A 23,844-nucleotide genomic window follows, 5' to 3' on the forward strand; every position below is an offset into this window, starting at 1 on the left:
GAAAGCAACGCAAAAAACCACTTTACAGGATGAACAGGATCTGCAGAGCAACCAGGAGGGTAGATCAATCTCCAGGTGAACAATATTGAATGAGAGCTTTCAATTTCATCGGCCATGACAAAACTTTCAATCTCCCACGAGTGAAAGTAATACTTGTTGGTCGACAGTCCAATCCAGCAGGTGCTTTTTATTTTATTTTTTTTTTCCTACTTGTGCAGCATTCTATAAAATATGTTTAAAAGAAAAATATCATCATCACACCATTTGAAAGCCTTTATCCCTGAGCAGGGGTCAGCTTTTTGTGGGCTCCAATCATGGTACCCTTTCTTGTGGCAATGTTTTTTTATGGCCAGATGCCCTTCCTGACACCAACCCTTTAGTTACCTTCGACCCTGCAGGGATAATTACCGGTATACTGGTTCTCATTTCGCCGACCTCGGAAGGATGACAGGTTGAGTCAACCCCCCTGATGCTAACTGAGCAGCCAGCAGGGCTTGAACTCAGGACCCCAAGGATCCCAAGCCACTGCCTTTACCACTGAGCCACACAAGGCTCATGTTTAAAAGAAAAATATCAACAAGTATAATACATGTCTACATCCCCTTGACTTTCCTTTCAGCATACTTTTGTTCATGGCAAGTTGAAAGCCTCTCTCAACATGTATTGAAGGGTATTTGGCATACTCGCCATGTTCGCCAAGTACTGGTTAGTTTGGCAAGAGCGACAGCCATTGGAATCGAACCCAACCAGCCAGTGGGGAAATGTGTTGAACAACTCCGCCAAACAGCTGGCTCATGTATGCTGACCAAACTTCACAAATATCTTGTACAGTAGTTACTCAATGAACCAAGCTTGTTGAAAATGGATACGAACCACTTAGTTACACATACTGATATATCAGCAATTTGTTCATCAGAAACTATTCTTGTCATTCAGAAACATGTTTGAACCAGAATTTCCCTGCATGAACTTGCATTATATCTTTCTGTGATGTCCACCATGCTGGGTTGACTTCAAACATCAGGGTCTTCAATCCCCATCTTATTAAACCGTAAAGCTTCTCTCAATCTAGCCTCTTCAATCCCCAAGCTCCTCCCAATCCGGCCTCTTCAATCCCCAAGCTCCTCCCAATCCGACCTCTTCAATCCTCAAGCTCCTCCCAATCCGGCCTCTTCAATCCCCAAGCTACTCCCAATATGGCCTCATCAATCCCCAAGCTCCTCCCAATATGGCCTCATCAATCGCCAAGCTCCTCCCAATCCGACCTCTTCAATCCTCAAGCTCCTCCCAATCCGACCTCTTCAATCCCCAAGCTCCTCCCAATCCGACCTCTTCAATCCCCAAGCTCCTCCCAATATGGCCTCATCAATCGCCAAGCTCCTCCCAATATGGCCTCTTCAATCCCCAAGCTCCTCCCAATCCAGCCTCTTCAATCCCCAAGCTACTCCCAATCCGACCTCTTCAATCCCCAAGCTACTCCCAATCCGACCTCTTCAATCCCCAAGCTACTCCCAATATGGCCTCATCAATCCCCAAGCTCCTCCCAATATGGCCTCATCAATCCCCAAGCTCCTCCCAATATGGCCTCATCAATCCCCAAGCTACTCCCAATATGGCCTCATCAATCGCCAAGCTCCTCCCAATCCGACCTCTTCAATCCCCAAGCTCCTCCCAATCCGGCCTCTTCAATCCCAAAGCTCCTCCCAATCCGACCTCTTCAATCCCCAATCCAGCCTCTTCAATACCCAAGCTCCTCCCAATCCGACCTCTTCAATCCCCAAGCTCCTCCCAATCCGACCTCTTCAATCCCCAAGCTCCTCCCAATCCGACCTCTTCAATCCCCAAGCTCCTCCCAATCCGACCTCTTCAATCCCCAAGCTCCTCCCAATCCGACCTCTTCAATCCCCAATCTCCTCCCAATCCCCAATCTCCTCCCAATCCCCAATCTCCTCCCAATCCGACCTTGTTTACAGCCCTTTAAAAGACGTGAAACATTCTTTGGTCAGACAACTAACTGCATCGCATCAAACAACGTGGTCACCACTTCGACCACACCACACCACAATGGTCGTGCCCTCTCGATGTGCACACGGAGGGGATCATCAACTGGTTTGGGAAAGGAATGACGGGAGAATTCGTTTTTGTGTTTTCCAAAGTGATGGATTTATTATTGTGGTTTCTAAATTATTTTTACAAGTCCCTGAACAGCTCGTAACAAGTACAACCCAACAAACACACGTCGTGAAACTCGAAACGAAGCGTAAACATTCCACTTCATTCATACACCGCACGAAATGACACGAAGTTACTGTCGCCCATCCGTGACGCGCTCAACGGGGTAAATGAGCACACATCCCTCATGCTGCACCATGGAGCATGCATACTCTTGGAGAACGAAGCACCACATATCAAACAGCGCTCGCCTCTCACAGCCTTTTAATAGTCCGCACATCCTTCCGCCTTTAACCCACCGAGCCTCCTTCACGAGGCACGAGCCTCCTTCACGAGGCACGAGCCTCCTTCACGAGGCACGAGCCTCCTTCACGAGGCACGAGCCTCCTTCCCTCGCATGCAATCCTTCGTGTCCACCGAACCCACTGCAGCCCTTACCGTGCTCGTCTCTTCCTCGCAGTGCTCCAACTCCAACTCCAACTCCAACTCCAACTCCAACTCCAAGCACCAAGCACCAAGCACCAAGCACCAAGCACCAAGCACCCAAACTTCCGCGTCCTCTCCTCCCGCCCTTTCTCTCTCGATCACTTCCTGCACCGGTTCCGTTTTTAGGGATTTTTTTCCCCTCCAGTTCCTCTCCACGTGCTCCATGCTTTATTCTCTCCTCATTCTCACTTCCCTTTCCCCCTTCCCCGTGTGTTCCCAAAGCGATTAATGAATTCCAAGTCCTTTTGAACACCTCGCCTCTGTTCTGGAACCAGTTCGTCGTTCATTGTAATGTTTAAATACCAATAGGTGTTTCATTCACTGGATTCGCTTCATTGTGTCGATCGGACGTGGAATTGTGTCTCCTCTTGTCTTTGTCCTGGGGTCCTTGTCCTGGGGTCCTTGTCCTGGGGTTCTTGTCCTGGGGTCCTTGTCCTGGGGTCTTTGTCCTGGGGGTCTTTGGCCTGGCGGTCTTTGGCCTGGGGTCCTTGTCCTGGGGTCTTTGTCCTGGGGTCTTTGTCCTGGGGGTCTTTGTCCTGGGGTCTACCTCCGGCAAAACGAGAACGGCACTCAGTGGAGCGCAAACCTCCGCCAGGCTGAACAGTTTACGTTTTGTATCCACTTGAAAGGCCGGATGTGGATTCGGACCTGAACCAGAATCTAATCGGGTTGTTCTTGTCACCGACCCAACCTGCCCGCCAAGTTTCGTCCAAATCCGTCCACAACTTTTTGAGATATCCTGTTCACAGACAAACAGACATTCAGACAAAACAAACAAAACATTAATGATTCACCTCCTTCTATCTCTTCCCTGTTGTACTATAACTCGTATTGTGACGTCAGTAACAACTCAAATTCTCATTTTCTTGTGAAATCAGTGGAGGAAACATTTTTTCCACAAGTCTTTCACGAACCGGCTGGCCAGGTGTGACGTTCGACTGCATCTGACTTTTGTAGGAATTTATGATTTCTTCAGGATGCCGGAGATGACTCATCGACTCTAATTGCGAAGGATACTGTGGGATATTTAAGTCCACCGACTAATACTGGCAAACAGGACACCCGGCTTAACGTCTGTCCGAAGGACGGAGCAACCTGTGATGTGATATCGGATATGCGATACCTGCAAAGGACAAATCCGACAGTTAATACAGATAGTCAGGTCTGTAAAAGAACCCAGATGACTCAGCTCAAAGTGAAAAACCCTCCATCCATCTCTTTGTTTTTGTATACATAGTCGAGGCTCGTGGAAGAGCTAGCACAGTAAACAGATTAGGACGTAATATACAAATACAGTTCACGAAACGCACGTGCATGTGGAATAAAACTTTTGCCCCACTGATAGGCTGGATCTGGATTCGGACCTGAACCACAAGTCCAGTAGTAGTCGGAGTCGAGGATTGAAAGAACCTCAACCTTCTCAGGAGCCAAAGACAGACTCCATGAGCAGTTGGGTACAACTGGGAAGGATGGGTACCAAGAGTGAGGGGTTGGGGACGCAAGATATGGAAGCAAACACAGAACTCTGCCATTCGGCTTTCTCATGAGCGGAGTCGGCTGTGGTGCCATTTTTTTGTGTGTGAATACAATGTCGAGGCTCGTATAAGAGCTAACACACGGAACATACAACAAGCGGAGCAGGAGACCAGGGCTGAGAGAGAGAGGGATGGGGCGGGGTACACGGGGTAAACATGATGGACACTACAGGGACTTTCAGGAAGAAAAGCAAGGAATTTGAAGGAGGTGAGTTTTGGGTGGATTAACGGGTGTATAAAAGATCGTGGTTTTTAATGGGGGAAGATAAGGGATGGTGGTGAGCAGCTGTTTTGAAGACCTGGAAGGAAGAGTGGAATTGAAGAGAGTGTGGGAGTTTGTTCCAGAGGTGGGAAAAAAGTGGAATGAAAGAGTGAAGGTGAGCAGTGGTTCTTGATTTTGGTAGTTTCACCAGAAGGGGTTTTTTGGCAGACCTTGAGCGCCCTGCAGAAATATAGGGGGGAAAGAGCACAGACAGCAGGTGAGACAAGGCTGGAGAAGAGATGGTGGAAGACAGAGAGACCACTGACCTGCCTGCGGTGAGAGAGTGAAAGACCCAAAGTCTCAGCTTCATCGTGGGGAATACCAGTGATCCTAAAAGCCTTGGTTTCCACAGCGTGAAGCCGAGCCTGTTGTGAGGCAGGAGCACCAGCAGAGAGGGGAGAGCAGTATTCCATCAGGCTGCGAATGGAAGCTTTGTATATGGTCAAAAGCTCAGGTGTGCTGAGGAAGGACTTTGTATGATAGAGGGTACCCAGGTCGGCAACTGCCTTTGAACACCAACTTGGAGATGTGGCTTTCCCACAAATGATCATGGCAGATAGTGAGGCCCAAAAGCTTGAATGAAAGGACTTCTTCAAGAGGATTGTTGAGAAAGTAGATGCGGGGGGGGGGGGGAGGGTTCCAAATAGTCCTTTCGGAGAGACAGTGGGAGTGTGCAATTTGTCAGGATTGAAAGACGTATTCAAAGTATTTGACCAGCTTGTGATCTTATCCAGGTCTGCAGAGAGTGAAGAGACTGTTGCCTGCCGATCAGAGGGATGACAGATGGTACAGCAGAGAGTGGAGTCATCAGCAAAGAGATAAAGAGGATTTTCCAGAGAGTCGGAGAGATCATTGATGAAAACCAGAACAAGAACAGGGCCCAGAACGCTACCTTGAGGAACTTCAGCCTGGACAGAAAGAGTGGATGAGAGAGAGAGAGCCATAAAGAGCATTGTGTTAACTGTGACAGGCGAGGAAGTCCACGAGCAATGAGAGGAGATTGCCTTGGATACCATAGGAAGAGAGTTTGGTGAGCAGGTCAGGGTGCCAGACTGTAATGAAAGCACGTGATATGTCCAGGGAGATTGCCCTGATTTCATGTCCGGCATTGAGGATCTCCATCCATTGTTGGGAGAGCAGAAGCAGCATGTCCAGGGTAGAGTGACCTGGTCTGAAACCAAATTGACGATTGCAAATCGAGGCATTGGAGAAGAGGGAGGATTTAATGTCTGAAGCGATGATGGATTCCATAATCTTGCTGATGATTGGGAGAAGACTGATTGGTCTGTAGTTGCAGGGATCTGTTTTTGCACCTTTTTTATGCATAGTGGTAATATTTGCTGATTTTCAAGCAGATAGCAGATGACCTTGTGTAAATGAGAGGGTGAATAGAACAGAGAGAGGGTGAGCAAGAGCAGAAGAGCAGGTTTTTAGGACACGTGGGCTGATCCCGTCTGGACCGGTTGCAGAATCTGAATCGAGGTTTGACAGCAAGCTCTCCACCTTGTCAGGAGAAAAGGACACAAAGTCCCGGAAAAGCTGGGTGTGACTGGGTTAAGTGGGTCCAGAAATCTATGGGTTTGGGACACAAGATTTAGAAGCAAACACAGAGTTTAGGCATTCAGCCTTTTCATGTGCAGTTTCAGCTGTGCAGCCATTTGAGGTAAGGAAGGGGATGGAGGGGGAACATACACCAGAAACAGACTTAACTTGAAGGGCACTTGGTAGAGCGGGCATACCTCTGCCACGTAATGCCTGATCCACGAGAACATATCAGGCCCAATACATTTTTGAAATATCATGCTGTACAGCAGTGTGACCACTCCTTGGCTTTTTAACAAGATCTTGGCTATTCGTTGTTCACCTTGGTGTCTTGGTTTTCTATAGGTTTTCTTGGCGTATAGATTTTCTATTATCATCGCTTTTCCGAAACCTTGTGAATTCTTGGTTTTTTCATTGGCTCACCTTGGCATTTATGAATATGATGAGTGGTCACACTGCTGTACAGCACTATATCGTTTTTGGCCCAATCTCTCAATGGTGAAGAATCACTTTAAAAATTAAATAATTCTCGTATCCAGATCCGGACTCAGATCTTCACGAAAATCGATAGCACAATCCATATTGGCCATACGCAAGAAGAAGAACAAGAAGATACATATAAAGCATACATATGTATAGATATATATTGTTGTGTTTGACGAAATTCGCAAACCACCATTCAGGTCCCGTAGGTGAGATATCTCTGTAAGTATATGTGTAGTTAGGCCCAAACCCGTTGTTTAGAGGGAATAAATGTCATTCATTCAGGCTGCGACCCCTCTAGATAGCCGTTTTTCTTTTACTATCTTTATTTTGGACCAGCCGCCATTACTACCATTACTACCACCACCAACCACGTCTCAACAGCCATCACACAACAACCACCAACCGCAACGCCGCTTCACAACAACAGCCACGACCTTTACTGTCACAACTCGCCCTCGCAACCATCGCATCACCGTCATTCCCGCGCCGCTTGTGGGCACCGATACTGGACTCGTGCAGGGCGCGCACCGAGCAGCGGGTGCAGAAACACCAGCCTTTCCGAAGAAATCGGATCAAAAACGACTCACGCCCACTTCTGTTCCGTCCTATCAGCGAGCATGGGGCGATTTGGCCCCGCCTCCAGGTGCATCGGAGTAATATCGCTATATGCAGATTCATGGATCAAAAAGCATTCACGCCCACTTTTCCTCTGTCCAATGGGGAGCCAGCCAGAGGTAAAGGGTCGAAGGTGAAGGAGCGAGGCCCCGGGGGCTATAAAGGGCCGCGTTCGCTCGCCGGCAGTTGAGTTGAGTAGTAGTAGTCAGTCAAGGAGTTGAGTTGGGAAGAAGAAAGAGTTGAGTTGGGAAGTGAGTGAAGAGAAGAGTCGGAGAAAGCAGTTGGACGGAGCTGTGGAGAGTTGGAGAGGTGGCGGCGGTGGAGGCAGTCGAGGGGCGCTCGTGTCAGAGTCGGGGAGCTGCGGAGAGGAGAGGCCGGTAACGCGACCGGGGTCGCGGTGGAGACGCTCGTCGCGGGACCCGAGCCAGCGAGATATCCTCCTTCCCCCGAGCATCAACAACCCCCTCCTGTTTCCCCCCGCGCTGAGATAGTGCGAGAAGGGGGCCCCGTTCCCACCCCATACCAGGCAGTCCCAGCGAGGCCCGCGGAGTCGGGGCGCCACCGCCATTTTGCGGCTCATCACCAGACGGGTAGGCTCGACGCGGTCTCGGCCCCAGGCCCTCATCGTGGAGGGTGGTCCCTTTTTCTTTTGCTTTGAGTATATGTGTTGTCGGCGCCGTCTGTGAAGTAAAACTGTTTAAGTGTTGCCATGTGCTCGGTAGTCGGTGGTAGATCTGCATTGTTGCATTTGCTTTTTGTGCATTATTGTTGTGTTTCTTTTGCTTTTACATTTGCTTTTTGTGCATTATTGTGTGTTTCTTCTTCTTTTACATTTGCTTTTGGTGTATAATTGTATATGTGTGCTATCCGTGTGCCATCGCGAAATAAATGTGCTTTTATGTTGAACTGTTTTCCCGTTTCGCTTCGTCTTTTCCTTTATTGAATCTCCATCTTACTTCACGTAAAGGGTTGGTCGTGGGCAAATACGCCCGATAATTAATCGAACCGTCGAGGCCGACGATAACACCGCTCGGTTATCCCGATAGTACGGAACGGGTCGCTTAAAGTGGCCCGTGTCCGAAGTCGACCTGCGGCGAGGTGCGATCGCCCGGTCTACCCTCCGTGTGGGTACTTAGGTAGGTCGAATTTGGCGAGCAACCCTATCCCACGCGGGGGGCCGATTGGCACGATCGTGGTGAGGCCGAAAGGCCCACCCGTGACTAGTTCCCGGCGTTAGTCCGAGAGGGTCACGACGGGATTGTCCGTCCGGTGGGCGACGTGCCGCGATTCGAGTTACGTGGCCGTTCGCACGCCGGTGGGCGCGAATCCGCAACACTGGTGTCAGGTCGTGCGATATAAACTCATCGCCCTCCTCGCGGCACTGGTATCGGAGAACGGGAAAACGGGCTCTCCTGTCTCCAGCTAAATTCACGGGAATCGGTCCAGGGGTGAGAGGAGCGACCCCCGATTCCCTCCAAATTACGAGCGAGCTAAATTAACCCTTTACGAGAAATAAGATGGCGTCTCAAGGCGAGCGGGAGCCGGGGGTATTAGAAATGGATGTAGAATGTGTAGAGTCCATGGTCCAGGATGAAATCCCCGTGCAGGAAATGTTGGTTGTGCAGGAACACGAACTCCCCCAACTGAACCCAGAGCCCGAAATAGGTGCGGCGGCGGCCGCGGTGTATGACACCTCCCCTCCCCCCCTCCGCCAAAACCTCCCGATTCTTGCCGAATCGGCTCACCCAAGCGCACCCGACATGGCCCAGCTATGCGCCATGCTGGCGGCAATGACAGCAAAAATGGATGCGAATACACAGCAAATGAACGAAGTGAAAACGAAAATGGATGCGAATACACAGCAAATGAACGAAGTGAAAACGAAAATGGATGCGAATACACAGCAAATGAACGAAATGGAAACAAACGCACTCGAAATGAAAGAGCTGCGGGGTGAGACGCAGAACATGGGCCGAAGCCTGCAGGCGGGCATGAAGGCAGTGGCCAGGGAGCTCAAAATGGCGACTCCACGTGTGGGAGCGAACGAACTGGGAGGGAGTGCAACGGCTGACAGGCCCGCGGTGGAGGCAGGTAAGGAGAAAATAATTCGGGAGACAAGAGACGAGGTGAAAGTAATTGGGAGGGAGAGAAAAGAACAATTAAGACGGAAAGCAAGGATGAGGTACGCGGAGATCGTGAAAGAGCAAGGAGTGAAAAACAGGGAAGGACGGGAGCGACTTAAGGAGAAAGCAAGGTTGACCTACATAAAGATAAGGGAAAGACGCCAGAAATAAGCAGAGACTAATAGACACGAGGGGACAACAGAAACGAATAAATGTACAGAGACACGGGAGATGGGAACGATAGAGGAGAGACTGCATGATAATGACGGGGTTAGAGACGCACACACACACACACACACACACAGAGGTAGTGGAGGACGATGAGGTTGAGCTCGCGGAGCGTGTAGGGACCCGGTGAGAGCAGCGGGATAGCCTCCTCCAGGAACGAGGGGAGGGAGTATGCCCCCTTGAGGCGAGTCACGACCAGGTGGGTTCGGTCGTGCTTTGCGAGGTTGAGGGGACGAGTGCTGTGGACGGGTGCACGCCGAGCTTGGGGGGTATAGAGGCCCCGGAGACCCTTGTGGGGACACGAATCCCCAGTGTGGTTGTCCCGGTGTGTGTGGTGTCGAGGTGTGTGTTCACGAGTGTGGCGAAATGCGTGCTGCAACGCACGCATAGCGCGGGTCCAAGGGCGTGTGTGAGAGCGACCGGGTGGGTGACAAAGACCCCGTGTGTGGAAGCGACCCCGTGTTTGAGTGGTGTGGTGGTAAGTGTGTAGAAGGGCGTGCTTCCCAGCACGCCGTGTGTGGATGAGACACCGCGGGCGAGTACCCCCGCGTGTGTGTGAGACACCGCGGGCGAGTTCCCCCGCGTGTGTGAGTGAGACACCGCGGGCGAGTGCCCCCGCGTGTGTGAGTGTGGCACGATGTGTGAGTGAGACACCGCGGGCGAGTGCCCCCGCGTGTGTGAGTGGTGTAGTGGCGGGTGTGCCAAAGGGCGTGCTTCCCAGCATGCCGTGTGTGGATGGGGCACCGTGTGTGAGTGTCGCCGTGTGTGTGAGTGAAGCGGCCAGTATGAATGGAGCACCACGTGTGAGTGGTATGGGTAGTGTGAGGGAGACGGCATGCGTGAGTGAAACGGCCAGTATGAATGGAGCACCACGTGTGAGTGGTATGGGTAGTGTGAGGGAAATGGCATGCGTGAGTGAGCGGCCGAGTGTGGGAGAGAGAGCGTGTGCAAGGTCGTTGTGTGTAAGGGAGATGTCGGTCGGCATGTGTGAACATGCAGCCGCGTCTCCCGGTGTGGGTTTAATGGTGGGGTGTGTTGGCGTCGTGGCACGCGGGAGTGCGTGTGTGGAATGGAGACGGAGACTGCGACAGAGGAAAGAAAGCCGAGTAGCGGCTGCAGTTGTTTCGGGGACCGTGCCGGGTTCACCCAGCAGTGAGCACGAGGTTCGTGCTGTGCAACGCGCGAGACCGCCACGTGCTCGCTTGCGAGAGTGAAGTCCCGGTCCGGAAACGCCAGCGGTGGATTTGCCGATCCCGCGGACGGACAAAGTTTCGGCAGGATTACGGATTTGGACCGAACGGGTTCTCCACGCGATCGTGTGTGTTAAGCTCCAACGGGCAAAGCACATGTGTTCGCGTGGGGAACCCCTCGAGACGTGGGGCTTGTGTTTTTTTTTATGCGCACGGTGACGTCATGGCTGCACGCGGGGTTGGAATCCGGCAGGAGGGGTATCCCTGCCGGATGGTACCGTCCAAGGAGGGACGAGGTACACGTGCAGCTGCATGACGTCACGGGCAGGTGCAAAGTGCGCGAGCTGTGAGTTGCCGCGCTGGTGCTGCGCAATTAGAAAAAAAAAAAAAACAGCAAGCCTCACTTTCGGGTTCACAGGATTCCTGGGCAAGGGGTGGAAGACCCCCTTGACCAGGGCACAGGATGGAAACTAGTTAGGGGGAAGGGTTAGCTTAGTTAGACCGACTTCATGGGGCAGGGGTAAGTCCTCATGGAGTCTGTGGAATGGATTAGTTCGAGGGATTGTAGCGAGATTTAGGTTGGGAAATTGATTAATGGGATTATTTGGAGACAGTGACAGACAGTGAATGTGTAGAGTTGACGTAGTTTAGCTACGTAGTGTTAAAAGTAACGTGCTGTAGTTTAAGGGATGACGTGGGAGCACGAGTTAGTTAGGGGAGGTAGTTAGAAGGATGGCAGAGTCCAGCGGTGAGTGTGTTGAAGAGTTGGTGAGTGAAGTGGAAACATGTGCTTGGTGAGTGAGTGAGGCCAGCGGGTCTGTGTGGAGTGGAGCGAATGGGGAATGCATGGTGCGATGAGTGATTGGGGGGAGGAGTGACTCCCGCCCAAGGGACCCCGGGGTCAGTGTAGACTGAGTTAGTCGGTTAGTCAAATTAACAAATATGGAAGTCGTTTTGTTGTTGGTGGGGAAGTAGGCTCGAAACCCGTTTGGAGGGGTGCAGGAGCCCTGTTGACAGGCTGGGAGCGTGGTGGCGAAAGGTGAGTATCGCTGAGTGGGTACCCCGGGCACCAGGCTAGTCGGCCGTAGTAGGCCAAGGGCCCATGGGGGGCCGGGATAGCGTAGTGGGCACGGGTGCGCCTGCTTGGTGCGGGGGCCCGGGGCGCCATTAGCCGCGTGGGCAGTGTTGTGGGCACGGGTGACCCTCGGAAAGGGGCCTGGGAAGCCAGCCTGCCACGTGTGCGTTTCAGGGGAGGTGCCATGGGGGGCACTCCCCGGTGTTTAGGGAGCTGGTAGGCTCGGAGGCAGTGTAGTGCCCGGGGGTGCCATCGTCGGAGAATCGGCAGAGGGTCGTGCCTGCCAAAGGGAGCCACGTGTCCCAGCCATGAGACCGTGTGAGGGCACGGAGAGAAAATTGGGGGGCGAGGCCCGAAATTGTAAGGACACTAACACAGGCGACGGGAATCTGGGTTTATAGAACCAATAGTTTAAGCGAGAGGCGCTTGTTGAAAGCCCCGGGGTAGTTTAACAGTTAAATGGTTAGGGTAGATAGGAAGTGTACCCCTCCGCACCATCCATCCCCTCGCTCTCGTTGTGGGCCGCTGGACCCACTTTGGTTATAGATCGCTGAACTCTGGGGAGGCCATCCTGAGGCTTCGTTGGGCCTCGACACAGGACGCTAGCTCTCCCTTGTTCCCCTCCGGGAAGGGAACGTAGGGGTTGGGAGTAGGCTAGGTGACAGGATAGGTTAGCCGAACAAGGACAGTACAGGGGGTTAGGGGACGATTTATAGTGGGGAAGTAAAAATAAAAAAATAAGTTGGGGCTAAATTGGGGTTTGACAAATTAAGGGAGTGGGTATAGACAATGACAGGCAAAGGCGATAGGTTGGGAGGGAGACCGTAGAGTAGGTCCGAGCCCGCCTTCCGAGTGGCCAGCACCACCGCACTCCCTCCACCAACCTCCACTGAACGGCAAAGGCTGGCCAGCTTCATCTGCTGGCTGCGTTGCTGCAAGGCAGAGGCCGGCCAACTTCATCGGCAGCTGTTGTTTTGCTGCAAGGCCTGTGCCGGCTGGATCGGCTGCAGCTGCTGTGCTGCAAGGCCTGTACCGGCCGGATCGTCTGCAGCTGTTTTCTGCGAGGCCTGTGCCGGCCAGTTCATCTGCCGGCTGTGTTTGCCTGCAGTGGCCTTATTCTGCAGGCTGTGTTGCCTGCTCGCCTTTGCCATGCCATGCCCACTGCCCCTGTTCACCAGCCCCGTTCAATTTTTGCTTTGCCTCCCCCCCTGTTCATTGCCATGTGTGCAAGGATCAGAAAGCAACAGTTTGCAAGCTGCGAGAACTGCCCTGTTGGCAGCTACAACACGGGCCTGCAGTGGCGGCCCGTGCACCGTGTTTGCGTCCATCCATTCATCCATCCATTCGTTGTGTTCATTGCGTGTGCCACTTGAGCTGGCACGGAGACTGCGTTTGTGCGGCCCATGCACCGTTGTTTTTCACTGCGTTCAGTTCAAAAGGGAAGGCCTTGGACTGCGTGTGAGCAGCCGGCCACGTTCCCTGTCACCTGCATTGTTTGAGTCAGAGACTGCATGCGAGCAGCCTGGCTCCCTGCTAACTGCTTTCTTTTTGCAGAGTCCATTGATCCTGGGCCATGGTTTAGTGTAAAATTTGTAAGTTAAGGTTAAGATGCACTGTAAATATGAGTGCGCCCCCGGCATGTCTGTCTTAGCGCCGGCAATTTTATTTAAGTCGTCCGTGTGAGTGAGTTTGTTTAGGTAGTTACTCAGCCCTCAGGTTATTTATTTTGGGGACACGAATACCATGAATGTCGCACTCAGGGATCCGTAGGTAAAATGTACTAGGGGAAAACTACACATGATGGCACACGAAAATTTGACGACTCGGGACGAGTCTGTAAAAAGGGGAGGGGGTAGTGTTGTGGTTGACGAAATTCGCAAACCACCATTCAGGTCCCTTAGGTGAGATATCTCTGTAAGTATATGTGTAGTTAGGCCCAAACCCGTTGTTTAGAGGGAATAAATGTCATTCATTCGGGCTGCGACCCCTCTAGATAGCCGTTTTTCTTTTACTATCTTTATTTTGGACCAGCCGCCATTACTACCATTACTACCACCACCAACCACGTCTCAACAGCCATCACACAACAACCACCAACCGCAACGCCGCTTCACAACAACAGCCACGACCTTTACCGTCACAACTCGCCCTCGCAACCATCGCATCACCGTCATTCCCGCGCCGCTTGTGGGCACCGATACTGGACTCGTGCAGGGCGCGCACCGAGCAGCGGGTGCAGAAACACCAGCCTTTCCGAAGAAATCGGATCAAAAACGACTCACGCCCACTTCTGTTCCGTCCTATCAGCGAGCATGGGGCGATTTGGCCCCGCCTCCAGGTGCGTCGGAGTAATATCGCTATATGCAGATTCATGGATCAAAAAGCATTCACGCCCACTTTTCCTCTGTCCAATGGGGAGCCAGCCAGAGGTAAAGGGTGGAAGGTGAAGGAGCGAGGCCCCGGGGGCTATAAAGGGCCGCGTTCGCTCGCCGGCAGTTGAGTTGAGTAGTAGTAGTCAGTCAAGGAGTTGAGTTGGGAAGAAGAAAGAGTTGAGTTGGGAAGTCAGTGAAGAGAAGAGTCGGAGAAAGCAGTTGGACGGAGCTGTGGAGAGTTGGAGAGGTGGCGGCGGCGAAGGCAGTCGAGGGGGCGCTCGTGTCAGAGTCGGGGAGCTGCGGAGAGGAGAGGCCGGTAACGCGACCGAGGTCGCGGTGGAGACGCTCGTCGCGGGACCCGAGCCAGCGAGATATCCTCCTTCCCCCGAGCATCAACACCCCCCTCCTGTTTCCCCCCTGCGCTGAGATAGTGCGAGAAGGGGGCCCCGTTCCCACCCCATACCAGGCAGTCCCAGCGAGGCCCGCGGAGTCGGGGCGCCACCGCCATTTTGCGGCTCATCACCAGACGGGTAGGCTCGACGCGGTCTCGGCCCCAGGCCCGTCTGCCCCCCTCATCGTGGAGGGTGGTCCCTTTTTCTTTTGCTTTGAGTATATGTGTTGTCGGCGCCGTCTGTGAAGTAAAACTGTTTAAGTGTTGCCTGTGCTCGGTAGTTGGTGGTAGATCTGCATTGTTGCATTTGCTTTTTGTGCATTATTGTTGTGTTTCTTTTGCTTTTACATTTGCTTTTTGTGCATTATTGTGTGTTTCTTCTTCTTTTACATTTGCTTTTGGTGTATAATTGTATATGTGTGCTATCCGTGTGCCATCGCGAAATAAATGTGCTTTATGTTGAACTGTTTTCCCGTTTCGCTTCGTCTTTTCCTTTATTGAATCTCCATCTTACTTCACGTAAAGGGTTGGTCGTGGGCAAATACGCCCGATAATTAATCGAACCGTCGAGGCCGACGATAACACCGCTCGGTTATCCCGATAGTACGGAACGGGTCGCTTAAAGTGGTCTGTGTCCGAAGTCGACCTGCGGCGAGGTGCGATCGCCCGGTCTACCCTCCGTGTGGGTACTTAGGTAGGTCGAATTTGGCGAGCAACCCTATCCCACGCGGGGGGCCGATTGGCACGATCGTGGTGAGGCCGAAAGGCCCACCCGTGACTAGTTCCCGGCGTTAGTCCGAGAGGGTCACGACGGGATTGTCCGTCCGGTGGGCGACGTGCCTGCGATTCGAGTTACGTGGCCGTTCGCACGCCGGCGGGCGCGAATCCGCAACAATATATATATATACATATATATACATATATATATATACATATATATACATATATATATATATATACATATATATGTATATATATGTATATATATATATATATGTATATATATGTATATATATATATATATATATATATATATATATATATATATATATATATATATATATATATATATATATTGTTATAGATTTCCACCACGTTTGGCGTGCAGACGACCGTTTCAGCCAAATCGTGGGTTGCGTGCCCACCGAAGGCCCCAATCCAGTCCTGGCTTTCCAGACCAACCCCGGAAACCAGCCACGGATGCCTCAACGCATCATAAACTAGTCAATTATTCTGTCCACGCGCTACAGGGTTAATCGCCGAATTATCGATATACCTAACTATTCGTGTGGACAGAAATACCGAGAGTTTATACCTCAACGGGACTTGTATGAAAACAAGCCGCTTAAGCATGCTCGTTTCGTGTGCGAAGCCGAGCGGTTTTAAATCGCCAAATCCCGTCGGACAAAATGATCACGTCTATCGGCTGAATTAGCCAGTTCATTCCATATACGTGCCATGGCAGTCAATACAAGAAAATGATGCAATGAGCAGGTGAACATTTAAACAATGGGTATTTCTTTTTAACACATGCAATCAATGAAAGGTGGGATGGGAACAAGACACGAGCAAAAAGCTTACAGCCGAGTTCTATACGATAATGTACAAGCACATACTTAATCACAATTCTACTTCGAGACAAGGCGCCACAGACTTTCATACAAAAACCCAAGGGAAAGAAAACGGGCTCACGAGCCTTTATTTCCAAACTCGGGAGCCTGGTTGACCGAGGGCTCTGAGAGACCGGGCTGGTTACCTTGCCGCCCCTTGGTGGCGACTCGGTGGTCTTCGTCTCCCTGGCCCGTTGCCAACGTAGTAGCGGCTTGAATGGCGACTTGGTTAGTCGGGCTGCTGGCGCGCCTGACTCTCCGTCCTCCGCTCTCCGCGTCGAACCGCTGGCTTGGTTGGTCAGGCTGGTGGTGCGCCCGACCCTCCGTACTCTGCTCTCCGCGTCAAACCGCCAACGGTCTCCCCACCCGACAAACTCTCCACCCGACAAACTCTGACAAAACTCTGACCAACTCCATGAACTCTCTTCTCGGCATCAAAACGCGCCTTTTTATAGCCCGGAGGGGTGATTTCGTTGTCGGTTTCACCACTCGAAGCCGGCACTTCTCCCTTTCACCTTTGAACCTTCACCCCAGGCTGGCTCCGCCCCTTTCACCTCTGATTGGCCAGTTCCCTTCATGGCAGAGGTCGTTTTGATCCGATTATGCTAATCAGCCGTTCACGGCTGGTTTTGCACACGGACGTTCCGATTGGCTGGCTTTCTCCAAGACAAAGGCCATTTTGATCCGTTTATGCTAATTAGCCGCGAAACGGCTGATTGCACACAGAGGGTCGAATGTGGCCTCTATGGCGCGGTGTGTCTGCGACTTCGGCACTTTGCCGCTGTTGCTGAGGGGGGGCATGATGTTGATGGCGTTGTGGTGGGGATGGCGTGGTTGTAGAGTTGTTGGCATTGTGGTGGGGATGGCGTGGTTGTAGAGTTGTTGTCGTTGTGGTGGGGATGGCGTGGTTGTAGAGTTGTTGGTGTTGTGGTGGGGATGGCGTGGTTGTAGAGTTGTTGGCGTTGTGGTGGAGGTGGCGTGGTTGTAGAGTTTGTAGTTGAGGAGATGTTGGTTGTTTAAAATAAAAGATAGAAAAAGAATAACGGCTAACTCAAAGATGCACAGCCCGGCACACGAATAAAGCCCTTTACACATCGGTGGGGGAACCTAACCTGAAACACACACTTATCGAAATAACTGATCTCTGGGGAACCTGAATGGTGTTCTATGAATTTCCACCACCGTAACACTACCCCCTTTCACCTTTTAACCTTCACCCCCAGGCTTGCTCCGCCCCTTTCACCTCTGATTGGCCAGTTCCCTTCACGGCAGAGGTCGTTTTGATCCGATTATGCTAATCAGCCGTTCACGACTGGTTTTGCACACGGACGTTCCGATTGGCTGGCTTTCTGCAAGGCAAAGCCCTTTTTACAGACTCGTCTCGAGTCGTCAATTTTTCGTGTGCCTTCATGTGTAAGTTCTCCCCGAGTCCGATTTACCTTCAGATTCCTGAGTGCGACATTCGGTGTATCCGTGTCCCAAAAATAAATAACCTATGGGCTGTCTAACTAACTAAACAAACTCACTCGTACAGACGACTGACTTAAATTGCCGGCGCTACGACAAACATGCAGGGGGAGCAAAAGTCATGTACAATTGTACCTTAACTTATAATTTTACACTAAACCATGGCCCAGGACCAATGGACTCTGTGGGAAAAAGCACATAGCAAATGTCAACGGTTTTTGTGAGGGTGAGCGCTCCGCAGCTGAAGGTCAGACGTTCTCAGGGCCTGATCAAAAGATCCCCCTTGTAGTGTAGTAGACAGTAGAAAAATCGTGCAAATTATGATACAAGCATCAAATTTTGAATTTCTGTTCTGCAGGGCTTTCTGATCAAATCTGCCCAATTGGCCATTTGAAAATCCAAATGTTGAAAAATTTGAAGAAAAAAAAAAATTTGAAGTCACAGCTGGCTGAAATTCTTGAAGCGCAAGTGAACATCCCAGACAGAGAACCAAGGGGAGATGCAGTCATCATTGATGGCTCAGCACGTATCAATGCCCTACCTCCACGCACTTCAAAGATATTTGATGACTATGCTTAAGAAGACATCATCCCAAAGGTGGAATCCTATGGTGCCAGGTACGAGAGGGTGGACGTAGTGTTTGATGTGGACAAGAAGTCAAGTCTGAAGTCCGAGGCAAGGTCGAAAAGGGGGCAAGGAATCAGAAGAAGAGTGACAGGAACTAGTAAGACTCCAAGTAACTGGAGAAGCTTTCTTCGAGATGACAGCAACAAGACTGAGCTGTTTCACTTCCTTGCGGAAAAGATGTGTGAAGCACAGACGACAAGCACAGTCATTGTCACAAAAGGAGAAGATGCCATTAGCAACACAAGGAAGTCACTGGATGCTGTGTCTCCATGTTGTCATGAAGAAGCTGACACTCGAATATTTGTACACGACAGGGATGCAACTACTGATGGTAGCAAGTCCATTATCATTAAGGATAATGACACGGACGTACTAGTCATAGCAATATCTGTACTGCCATCCTTACAGGAACTAGGTCTTGAGAACATGTGGATTGTCTTTGGCCAAGGAGCCAAGGTGCGATGGATTCCAGTCCATGAGGTAGTTTCTGCAATAGGGCCTGAGAAAGCTTGAGGGATCCCATACTTCCATGCATTCACTGGATGTGACGTCGTGTCTGCCTTCCGTGGGAAAGGGAAGAAAACTGCATGGCAGACTTGGAACGTCTTTGATGATGTTTCTGAAACATTCACCGATCTCAGCCAGCATCCAACATTGATTCGTGATCTTTACTTTTTTGAAGTTTTTTTTTTTTCAAATTTTTGGAAATTTGGATTTTCAAATGGCCAATCAGGCAGATTTGATTAGAATCCCCTGGAGAACAAATGTGCCGAATTTGATGCTTGTATCATCATTTGCACGATTCCTCTCAAAAATTGCTGTTATCTGCCCCACTATTGAATTTCTTCTTTCTTTCCTACCCCAGCTGCTGAAGGCAACTCACCCTAACCCAGCGGCTATGTGCCATCCCACAGGCCATTTGAAGAGGGTAGCCTGGCTGCCAAATGCAGTCTCTGGCTCCCTGTGCAGGAACAAGAATGTAGCCGGCTGCCCAATGCAGTCCCAGGCTCCCCCCTTGACATGAACAAGAAGGTAGCCGGCTGTCCAATGCAGTCCCAGGCTCCCCCCTTGACATGAACAAGAAGGTAGCCGGCTGCCCAATGCAGTCCCAGGCTCCCCCCTCCCCCTTGACAGGAACTGGATGGTTGATGCAGAAACACAAAACGGTGCACGGGCTGCACCAATGCAGTCCCCGTGTGCGGCTGCCTGCAGGGCAGTCCTTGCAAAACACGCTGATCCTGGCGCACAAGGTGATGGATGGACACAGGGGCAAATGAAAGACACAAGGGTAGCAGGCATGGGGTCATGGCAGAGGCAGGCAGACAAGGTATGGTGAGGCAAGGCCGGAACAGGCCGCTGTAGCACAAGCAGGCCGGCATGTGAAGCTGGCCGGCCTCTGGTCTCAGTCTTGAGGTTTGTGGAGGGAGTGCGGTGGTGTTGGCCGCTCTGAAGGCGGGCTCGGACCTCCCCTACTGTCTCCCCCCAACCTATCGCCTTTGCCTGTCTCTGTCCATACCCATTCCCTTAATTTGCAACACAAAAAACAAATTTAGCCCCTTTTTAGGTCATCTCTTCGAGCATGAACTAATAATATTGGTGTTGAGAGGAGAGGTGACGATCCGTCCATCCCTCCGTCCACAATGAAGTTGAAGCGGGAGATCTGGTCATTAGTGATCCTGATAGAGGTCGATGAGACGTACACGATGGTATGACTTTCAAGGTCACCAAAGGTCACGGTCAAGGTCATGAGGCCTTTGAAGTTGCGAAATTGACGATTTTCAAATTCTATCTCCTCTGCCATTTCTCAAGCGATCTTGAATTTGATTGTGGCATATTAATCTATGGGACAATATCTAAATTTGGTCGGGCCGGATTTTCGATATTTGCTTTCGTTTTCGTGTCACGTGACTTCAAAGTTGGGAAAAAATGCGAAAATGACGATTTTCATGCGAAAATGACGATTTTCAAAATCTATCTCCTCCTACATTTCTCAAGCAATCTTGAATTTTATTGTGGCATATGAATCTATGGGACAATATCTAAATTTGTTGGGCCAGATTTTCGATATTCGCTTTCGCTTTCGTGTCACGTGACTTCAAAGTTGGCAAAAAATGCGAAAATGACGATTTTCAAAATCTATCTCCTCCTACATTTCTCAAGCGATCTTGAATTTGATTGTGGCAAATAAATCTATGGGACAATATCTAAATTTTATCATGCCGGATTTTCGATATTCACTTTCGTTTTCACGTCACATGACTTCAAAGTTTGCAAAAACTGCCCTACCTTCAGGAGGCTATATATTTTCTCGCAGTGATGAAGCTCACTCCCGCACGGGGGTAATTTTTCATTTATCTTTTTCTGTTTTAAGTCCGTCTCCCTAACCCCCTTTCTCGTCCTTGTCTGGCTAACTTACCATGTCACCGAGCCGACTCCCAACCCCTACGTTCCCTTCCTGGAGGGGAACAAGGGAGAGGCTAGCGTCCTGTCTCGAGGCCCAATAAAGCCTCAGAATGGCCTACCTCAGATCTCAGCGATCTTTATCCACGGTGAGTCCAGCGGCCGACTGAGAGTGAAGGGTTGGATGTTGCGAAGGGGTACATTTCCCGATCTACCCTAACATTTATTACACCTTAAACTACTCTGGGGCTTTCAACAAGCGCCTGTCACTTAAACTGTTGGTTCCACCAACCAAGATTCCCGTCGCCTGTGTTGGTGTCCTCACAAATTTGGGCCTTGCCCTCAAATTTTCCTTCGTGCCCTTGCACGGTTTCGTGGCTGGGCCGCGTGGCTCACTTGGCGCGGAACTACCCTCTGCCGAATCTCCACCCATGGCACCCCCAGGCCCTCAGGCTGCCTCCGAGCCTACCAGCTCCCTAAGATCTGGGGAGTGCCCTCCCTGGCTACTCCCCCCTCGATGCTCACATGGCAGGCTGGCACCATGGGCCCCTTTTCCCCAGGTGCCCGTGCCCACGACACTGCCCACGCAGCCATTGGTGCTACGGGTCCCGCTTCATGCGGGCCCACCCGTGCCCACTATTCTATCCCGGCCCCTCTTGGGCCCTTGGCCTACCGCAGCCAACTAGTCCGATGCCCGGGGTGCCCATTAAGCGATACTCACCATTCGCAGCTACGCTCCCAGCCCGTCAACAGGACTCCTGCACCCCTCCAAGCGGATTTCGGGCCTGCACTCGCACCAACAGCAAAACGACCTCCATTTTGTCAATTTGGCTAACCCACTAACTAACATTACTCTGACCCCGGGGTCCCTTGGGTGGGAATCACTCCTCCCCCCAATCACTATTCGCACCATTCCACATTCGCTCCATTCACACAGGCCCACTGGCCCTCACTCATTCAACATGTTTCCTTTCAATTAATCACTCACATCACTGAACACTGCCATTCCACTAACTAACTCCCCTAACTAACTCGTGCTCCCTCGTCCTCCCTTAAACTCAGAGCACATCCTTTTACTCTACGTTTTTTTACAACTACGTCCCCACTACACATTCAAAGTCTGTCACTGTCTCCAAAATCCAAAACTCTAAATCTACCCTAACATCCCCTAATTAATCCATTCCACGGGCTACATGAGGAACAACCCATGTCCCCATGAAGCCGGTCGAACTATCGCTAACCCTTCCCGCTAGCTAGTGCTTCCTGTGCCCTAACAGGGGGGGGGGTGGTTTCTCACCCCTGCCTGGGAATCCTGTTTACCCGAAGTGGCAAGGCTTGCTTTTCTCTTTTTTTTCTATGCGCACCAGCGCGGCAACTCACAACCTGTGCTCTTTTCCCGTGACGTCATGGCAGCTGTTCACGCTTCGCACTCCTCGTCCCTTCCTCTTGGACGGTAACATCCGGCAGGGATTTCCCTCTTGCGTATTCCAACCATGCGTGAAGCTATGACGTCACTGCGCATCACAAGCAAGCCTCGCGTTTCGAGGGGTTCCCCACGCGAGCACATTGCTCTGCTCGCCCGTAACCCGCGCCGCGGAATCCCCGATAACGTTACTCGCACACCGAACCCGCGCGATTTCTCGCGCAAGCCGGGGCACGCGTAATGCATCGGGGAAACTGCTTCGCGCGCTCTGCGAACAGAACACGCAGCGCAGGCCACACGGAGCTCTACACACATGCTCACCTGGAAAACCCGTCCGATCCAAATTCACAATTTCCAGCCTAACTTCTGTTTGTCCGCGGGGTTGGCTTGTGTCCACCGCGGGCGTTTCCGGACCGGATTTAACCGGACCAGAAAAAAAAACAAGAGAAAATTTTTAAACCACTTTTAAAAACTTCCAAAGAAAAAAATTGTAGATGTTTCCACAGTTCCCACAATAGAATATACTCCTAAAAAACTTCAAATGATAAAAGATTTCAGTCAAATGACGGAGGAAGAATTAGAGCATATAGGGGAATTAGAATATCATGATGAGGGATTATTTCAACAACTGGAAGAGAAAAATCAACTCCCTGATTATATTGTGAATGCTCTTCAAACAATGAATATTCAGCAGAATCAAAAACCAAAGCAGGACTCATTCCAACTGAACAACCAGCAATATTTCATCTTGTTCAAGAAAAGGTATTGATATTTAATGATGAATTAACGTTCTTGAGTTCTGCTCAACCCACTGTTAAATTAACCCCCAGATTAATGTTTCTTCTCACAAAAGATGGAAGACAGGCTTCAACTGTGAGGGATGAATCAAAGTATTTTGATTAAGCCATTGGATATGAAAAATAATGATGATAGAGTATATATTGATCTGCTGAACTCTGTTGATTATAGGGTTAGTCTTTCTGGTAAACGTAGCAAGAATGAGAAGGAGAAACACATTATTCAGGCTTTAAGTATCCTTGGTTCAGGTGTTAGTTTTCTTCCAAATGACCCATCGCAATTAGTTAATAGACTGTTATTGTTGTTAGGTAGTAAAAAGGCTGGAAATAACAATTGTTTTAATGAAGCATCAGCCATTTTAGATAAGTTGATGAACATGAAAATAATTAATAAATATCAGTATAAAGACATTTTATCTCATATTAAATAACATGAGAAGCACAATCATGAGTGTTAATTTCACAACAAGCAACCACACATCTTCATTCCCATACCCACGACAACTTGACCCAACAAAAGAATATGAGGCATCTTTATTGTCCATGGAAACTTATAATACCTTATTTAATATAACTGATAAAAATGACAAGTTTAGTTATAATCCAGGAAGTGGATACAAAACGATAGCAGTCTAACCCGGAGCATATGAGATTTCTCAAATATCTTCCAAAATTGTTCGTCTTATGAAAGAACACGGTGATGAACCAAAAAATATTGTTATAGACATTTAAAACATACTTCAAAATCAACGATTAAGCTTAAAAATAACAAGATTGATTTCACAATTGATAATTCATTTAGAGAGTTATTGGGTTTCTCATCCAAAAAGATTGAAACGAATGGGACGTTTTACAGTGATAATGTCATTCAAATATCCTCAGGAATAAACTCGGTATTAATTCACTGTGATTTGATTGATGGTGCTTATAATGATAGAATAAAAACCAATACAATATTTTCATTCAGCGCATACTCAACCCCAATTGGTTATAAATTCAATATGGAACCCAAAAATTTGGTTTATCTCCCTGTGTCAGGAAAA

At 50.1% G+C, this 23,844-nt stretch overlaps 1 protein-coding gene across 2 annotated transcripts in view; it reads right to left on the minus strand.

Annotated features, from left to right (window-relative positions):
* The window catches only part of NAALADL2 (N-acetylated alpha-linked acidic dipeptidase like 2), a 363,340-nt gene extending 360,501 nt beyond the window's left edge, over positions 1-2,839 (minus strand). The window contains exon 1 of one of the 2 annotated variants that reach the window (XM_085854415.1): positions 2,611-2,839. The gene's annotated coding sequence lies outside the window, so the exon portion shown is untranslated. The remainder of the gene's footprint in view (positions 1-2,610) is intronic. The other variant, XM_085854417.1, reaches the window with a different exon arrangement.
* Positions 2,840-23,844: the final 21,005 nt, after the last annotated feature.

This window comes from Eptatretus burgeri, chromosome 14, assembly GCF_056783735.1.
Source record: "Eptatretus burgeri isolate ZD-2024b chromosome 14, Ebu_testis_v1, whole genome shotgun sequence".
NCBI classification, from domain to species: domain Eukaryota; kingdom Metazoa; phylum Chordata; class Myxini; order Myxiniformes; family Myxinidae; genus Eptatretus; species Eptatretus burgeri.